A 7111-nucleotide genomic window follows, 5' to 3' on the forward strand; every position below is an offset into this window, starting at 1 on the left:
TTTAGTCAAATATATATGCCAGCTTTTTAATTAGAACAAAATTGTATCCCTTCAGAAGTTAGAGATACATAAACAGAGTCATTGTAGTGAACGGTTTTGAGGCTTAGAAAGCTTCAGTTATTGTGATCTCTGGGTAGGAAATCCCTTGGTTTCAGAGTATCAATATCTGTGTTTATTACATTAAAGAGAGTAAACTAAAAAGGAGTGCATGTAGCCTACTGATGTTTTGAGCCAGTTGCCATCGAGTCAGTTCCAAGTCAAAGCAACTCCATGTGTGTCAGAGTAGAGCTGTGCTCTGTGGGGTTTTATAGCTGATTTCTTGGAAGTGGATTGCCAGGCTGTTTGCAGTGCATCTGGATGATCTTGACCTCAAACGTTTTGGTTAGCAGCTGAGTGTGTTAACCATTTCTACCATGCATGAACGCTGTTGACATTTTAAAATCCCTGGAAATTTCCCTTTCAAATCCCATAGATTTTACTTTGGGGAAACTAAGTAAAAATGATCTAGATCAATGCTGTCTAATAGAAATAAAATGAGAACTAAGTGTAATTTTTACTGTTTTTCTCATAACCACATTAAGATAAAAACAATAATACATATTTAGTATTATCTAAAATACAACTTCACCATGTGATATGTAAGAAACTTGGTGAGTTTTTAAAAAAAATTTTGCATTAAGTCTTCAAAATAACTAGTTTGGAGCACATCTCAATTCAGAGTAGTCATATTTCAAGTTCTCGATAGCCACATTTGACTAGGGCTACCATATTGAACAGTGCCACTCAAGGTACCTGAAACATTCCCTGGAAGCATAGCATAATGGTTAAAAGGAAGAGCATTTAAGTTTGAGTCAAACAATCTGGGTTCAGATCCTGATTGCTACCTGTATGTGGCTTTGGGCAAATAACCTCAGTATTCTTATGTGTAAAATGAGGATAATACCTATCTTGCTGCAGTTTTTAAGGAATAAATGATAAAATGTGGATAGAGGTGTTGCAGTGGAGTGAATTATTTGGTGTGGTAATGCTAGCCATAGTCTTTGTAACTCCCATTGGATTGCATAGTGGGACCATGCAAATAAGTTGTGTAGAACTCTAATGTTGGGATTGGCTAGATTTATCACTCTGCCAGGCTTAAAATGAGCTCTCCTATATGCAGAGAGGGGATCTCACTGCCATCAAGAGAGGAGTTGGAGGTGAAGTAGTGTATCCTTGGATCCCTGCACTGGACCTCCTTGGCAGAGACACGGCAGAGAGAAGTGTGCAGCAGAGAGACACCCTGGCAGAGACATGCCCTAGCAGAGACACACCCCAACAGAGAGAGACTGTCACAATGGCACCAAGAGGCATGAGACAGCATCGAGCTTACCTGGCCCACAGAGCAAGAAAGTTGAGTGCCCTTAGGCAGGAGGCTTACTGTCAGGGGGGTGCATGTAGGTGTACCTATTGGCAGAACTAAAAGAGCTTTGTAATGCCCATGCAGGGCAGAGGCCAGGCCAAGAGGCCAAGGGCCAGAGAGGTATGCCTGAGGACATAGCAGAGAGGAGACTGTCCTGATCAAAGAATGGTATCTGAGGGCATTCCTGAACCTGAATTGTAGACTGTTACTTCTCTAATAAAGCCCATAATCGTGATATGGTCTGTGAGTTCTGTGTAGCCATTGCAACGTGTCAAACCCAGCAGAGAAGTAGTGCCGTGGGAGGGATGGTTGGTGTCAGAATTGGAAAAAGGCTAGATGGTGGCGGCATGTCTGGCCTCATAGGAATAAGCCTTGGGCTGCTGATGGTGATTCTGTCTTCCTCTTGTGAAGTTACAGGAGATCAGAAGATGCCACCTCCATGTCCTTTTTAGAGGTGTATGTTCCATAGCGGGTACTCAAAAAATGGTATTGAGTGTTTTCCCCAGCATTTCAAGCAGAATTGCCCCTCCTGTTTGAGCTATTTGGATTCTTGAAGATCCCCATGTACAGCTTTCCCTTTATAGCCTCTCATGAGTCCAGTAAAATGAGCAGCATGGAGCTTTTCTGAAGAATCCAGGCACCTCCTCACCTAGGGGGGAAAAATTGCCTACCCACTTTGAAAGATCCCTGCCAGGTGGCAAAGGTTTCACCCCAGTAAAAGGAAATATTCCAGGAATAAGCAAAATAAAAGAATTTCAGCAGATAATTACAATGACTGGAAAAAAATGAGATTCAGAGAGAAAATGTGTTTTCAGAATGAATCCAGGGCCTTGAAACTAAGAATGGCCTGTTGTTCAAAGTTCAGCTTCTCAGTGCCTATCAAATGAGTTGCTTAATTAAAGTCATACCTAATTTTTCCCCTTCCTGGATAATGCTGAGTAAATGGAATGAAAACAAAAGCATTAATTTTTTTGCTCATGACTTCAATTTAACAATAGTAACTCAGGTACTTCTAACAGTCCTCACTGAGCTTAATGACATGGCCACATCCTACACTGGATCTCTCAGTAGCAGGATTTATAGGCCAGAAAGTGAGTTTAATGGATGAAATGTTGGGGGCTGTGGAGTCAATCAGACTCATAAAGACCCAATATGTCAGAGTAGAACTGCCCCATAGGGTCGCCTAGGCTGTAATCTTCATGGTAGCAGATCGCCAAGTCTTAACCTTCTGTGAAGTCATTGGGTTCATTTAAACTGCCAACCTTTCAGCTAATGGCTGAGGGCTTAACCATTGTGCCACTAGAGCTTCCATATTGGAAGAAATAAAAATCTCAAAGTAAGCCGCTACCTAATGTGTTTTCTTTCTTCCCTTTCTATTACATGTTCGGCTTTGCATCTCTACTAGATGTACCAAACCCCAAAATCCACTGCCATCAAGTCAATTCTGACTCATGCCACCATTTAGGACAGTGTAGAACTGCCCTGGAGGATTTCTAAGGCTGTAAATCTTTACAGAAGCAAACTGCCTCATTTTCTCCTGTGGAACAGCTGGTAGGTTTGAACCCTGACCTTTTGGTTAGCAGCCAAATGCCTTAACCACTACACCACTAGAGCTCCTTAATGTACAGTACTTGAAAATTAGGAAAACATCACTGGAGAATTACAGTGAGTTCATAAAGGATGCTGTCTCTTGAGCAGTTATGTTTTGAGATGCAGTTGTCTTAAACAGGCAGTCCTTTTTGGGTGTGTATGTTAAAATACATATAACATAAAACGTACCATTTTTAAATACACAATTTTGTGGTATTTAATGCATTCATGATGTTCTGCAACCATCACTGCTATCTATTTCCAGAACATTTTCATCACCCTAAAAGGAAACTCTACCTATTAAATGGTCGCTCCTATCCTTCCCACCCCCAGTCCCTAGTAACTTCGATCTACTTTCTGTATCTATGGAATTGCCTGTTACAGACATTTCTTATCAATAGAATCATACAATACATGCCCTTTTGTCTCTGGCTTCTTTCACTTAATATAATGTTTTCGAGATTCATCCATGTTATGGCATGTATCAGAACTAAATTTCTCTTTATGGTTCAGTGAAATCCATTATGTAGAAATGTGTGTGACATTATGTTTTATCCATCAGTTGATGGACATCTAAGTTGTTTCCATCTTTTGGTTTTTGTCAATAGTACTGCTATGAACATCTATGTACAAGTATCTGTCCCTGCATTCAGTTCTTTTTGGTATATATCTGTGGGTGGAAATGCAACATGGCAGGCCACTAGTTCAAATCTAGAAAAAGTCTCAGGATCAGCAGATAACATCGCAGGCTATTTAATGAAGATTTGGCTAAATGCAAGATCCAAGTGTGCCAAAAAGCTCAAGACCTTTCTGAAAACTCCCTATCTACTGGAAGCAGACCACAACAGATTCCATCATGGAGGTGATTACCAGTCTCATCATGAGGAATATATCCAGCTGCCCAGCCACTCAAAACCAGGCCCAGTCAAGTTGACACACAACTTTAACTACCACAAACATATAGTGTTGGAACAATTAAATACCAGTTTTTGGGAAAAATAAACTCATTTATAGGCAAAAAGCAGGTCAGTGATTGCCTGGGCATAGGGATAAAAGTTGGACTGCACAAGGGCAAGAAGACTCTTTGAAGGTGATAAAAAATGTTCTGTACCTTGATTGTGGTAATGGTTTTGCAGGTACATGCAACTCAATTTTCATCACCCTCAAAAGATTCATTGAATTCTATACTTTAAATAGCATGAGATTTATTGTTCATGAGTTATACTTCAATAAAGTTGATTTTTTAAAATAGGAATCCAAAGATGACTAATTTCATCCACTTGTTATTTTCCACAGCAGGTGGATATATGATCACCTATTCCCAAATTCTAGTGGTAGATCTTACTGAGGGCCTGTGAGTTATCTAAAAAATATATTTCACCAATTCACTAAATTTTAAAATCCTAAACAACAAGCCCCTTATAATTGGAAGAGGCAGTTTCTCCATTAAATGATAGAGTACCAAAAACCCAAAACTGCTATCAATTCTGACTCACAGTGACTCTCATTGGTCCTATAAATCTTTATGGAAACAGGAGCAGCTGGTAAGTTTGACCTCCTGACCTTTTGGTTAGCAATTTGAATGCCTTAATCACTACACCACCAGAGCAACTTAAATGATAAAAGTAGGAAACAAAGTGTTGTTGTTAGCTGGTATAGAACTAGCTCCCACTTACGGCGACCATATGTATAACAGAATAGAACATTACCCAGTTCTGAGCCATCTGTATGATCATTGGTATGTTTGAGGCCATTATTGTGGCTATGATGTCAATCCATCTCTTTGAGGGCTTCCATCATTTTTGCCGACCCTCTGCTTTACCAAACAGGATATCCTTTTCTAGTGATCGGTCTTTTATGATGATGTGTCCAAAATGGTGGTAGTATTGTTAAGTGCCATCTAGTCAGTTCCAACTCATAAAAATCCTCATAAAAAAACTGTGCCTAGTCCTGCACCATCTTCACAATCCTTGCTATGTTTGAGGCCATCATTGCAGCCACTGTGTCAATCCATCTCATTGAGGGCCTTCCCCTTTTTTGCTGACCCTTGAGTTTTAAGCATGATACCATTCTCCAGGGACCAGTCCCTCCTGACAACATGACAAACACTGGCCATCTTGCTTCTTGGGACCATTCCAGCTGGACTTCTTCCAGGACAGATTTGTTTGTTCTTCTGACAGTGCATGGTAGTTTTGGTATTCTTTGCCAACACCACAATTCAAAGGCATCAGTTCTTCTGTGGTGTTCCTTATTCATTGTGCAGCTTCACATGTGTATGAGGCAATTGAAAAAAACATGGCTTGGGTTAGGTGCAGTGACATTTTTGTTCTTTAATGATTTAAAGGTCTTTTGCAGCAGATTTGCCCAGTGCAATATGACATCTGCTTTCTAGACTGTTGCTTCCAGGGGTGGATCCAAGTAAAATTAAATCTTTGACAACTTCAATCTTTTTTCCATTCATCATGATGTTGCTTATTGATCCAGTTGTGAGGATTTCTGTTTTCTTTATGTTGCAGTATAATACATACTGAAGGCTGCAGTCTTTAATCTTCATTAGTAAGTGCTTCAAGTCATCTTCATTTTCAGCCAGCAAGGTTGCATCATCTCCATGTCACAGGTTGTTAACTAGTCTTCCTCCAATCCTAATGCTGCGTTACTCTTCATATAGTCCATTTTCTCAGATTATTTGCTCAGCATACAAAGTCCAAAGTAAGTGAACTGAAATCTCACCATCCTTGCTTCTAAAGAACATGTGGTTTTATTTCTTCTAAGACTGATTTGTTTGTTCTTCTGGGAGTCCATGGTATATTCAATATTCTTTGTGAATACCACAATTCGAATGCATCAATCATTCTTCTATCTTCCTTTTTCAATGACCATGACCTTTTTCAATGGCCTTTTTTTGAAGACCATGGCTTGAGTCAGGCACACCGTAGTCATTTGCCCAATGCAATATGTAGCTTAATTTCTTAATAATCAACCCCTCAAAATAACTGTAGTCCATTTGGGAGAATTAAACAAATTTGAAAAGATGATTTAATTACTATAAGAAGGATTTAGTTGACTTTTTCAATCATTTAAACCATGACTATAGAATCTAGTCCTGTTAAAGAATCTAGTCCTTCAGAAGGGACCAGTCCTTGGAGAAAGATATCATGCTTAGTGAAGTAGAGGTTCAGCAAAACAGGGCAAGACCTTCAATGAGATGGATTGACACAGTGGTTGTGATGATGGGCTCAAACAAGTTGATGATTGTAAGGATGGTGCAGGACCAGGCTGTGTTTGGTTCTGTTGTATATAGAGTTGCTGTGAGTCAGAACCAACTCAACAGCACCTAGCAACAACATACAATCCAGAAAAGGATGGTGACGTGTGTATAGTGTCCATGTCTCTGAAAATAAAATAATAGCATAAAGCATCTCATTGATTATTATGAAACAGAAGAAAGTCTGGGATGACTTTTGGAAACCTGTTCTAGATCTGTAGAATTTAAAAAAGATTGTAAAAATTAATCCACCTAGATTTTTACTAATGTACCTGGAAGTAAACCAAAGTAACATATATTAACTGTGGACAAGTTTATATTTCATTGTTAAGGATTCTTCATGTTTGTTACGTGCCATCGAGTCGGACCTGATTCATAGCAGCCCCGCCTTGGGTTTCCAAGATGGTATCACTATGGAAGCAGATTGCCCAACCTTTCTTATGAGGAGTGACTAGTGGGTTTGAACCACCAGCCTTCTGGTTAGCACTTAGTGCTTTAGGCACTATGCTACCAGAACTCCCTCATGTTTTTATAGTCAACATAATTTTTAACTTGTTACAACAAAAATCGATTCTTGGACTTTGCCTCCATCTAGTGGACATATTGATCTTTTTCATAGCTAAAGGTGAAGCCAACAATCTTCTGTTTTTGCTATTTACTTCTGGTTATTCTGAATAAACAAAAAGTAAGGAAAACTGGTAACCATAGTTCATAGAAAATTTTTATCTTAAATTCTCTGCTTATTTTTTATTGACAATTTATTCCTAAAAGAATTTGAGGTAGTTTACCAGAGGGACCAAGTAATTGATCCTGCGGGCTTGTCACAGGGGACATCAAGCTCAATTGGCATAACATAC

The sequence above is a fragment of the Orycteropus afer genome, unplaced genomic scaffold (genome assembly GCF_000298275.1).
Source record: "Orycteropus afer afer isolate SDZICR_OR568_19922 unplaced genomic scaffold, OryAfe1.0 scaffold00047, whole genome shotgun sequence".
Lineage (NCBI taxonomy): Eukaryota > Metazoa > Chordata > Mammalia > Tubulidentata > Orycteropodidae > Orycteropus > Orycteropus afer.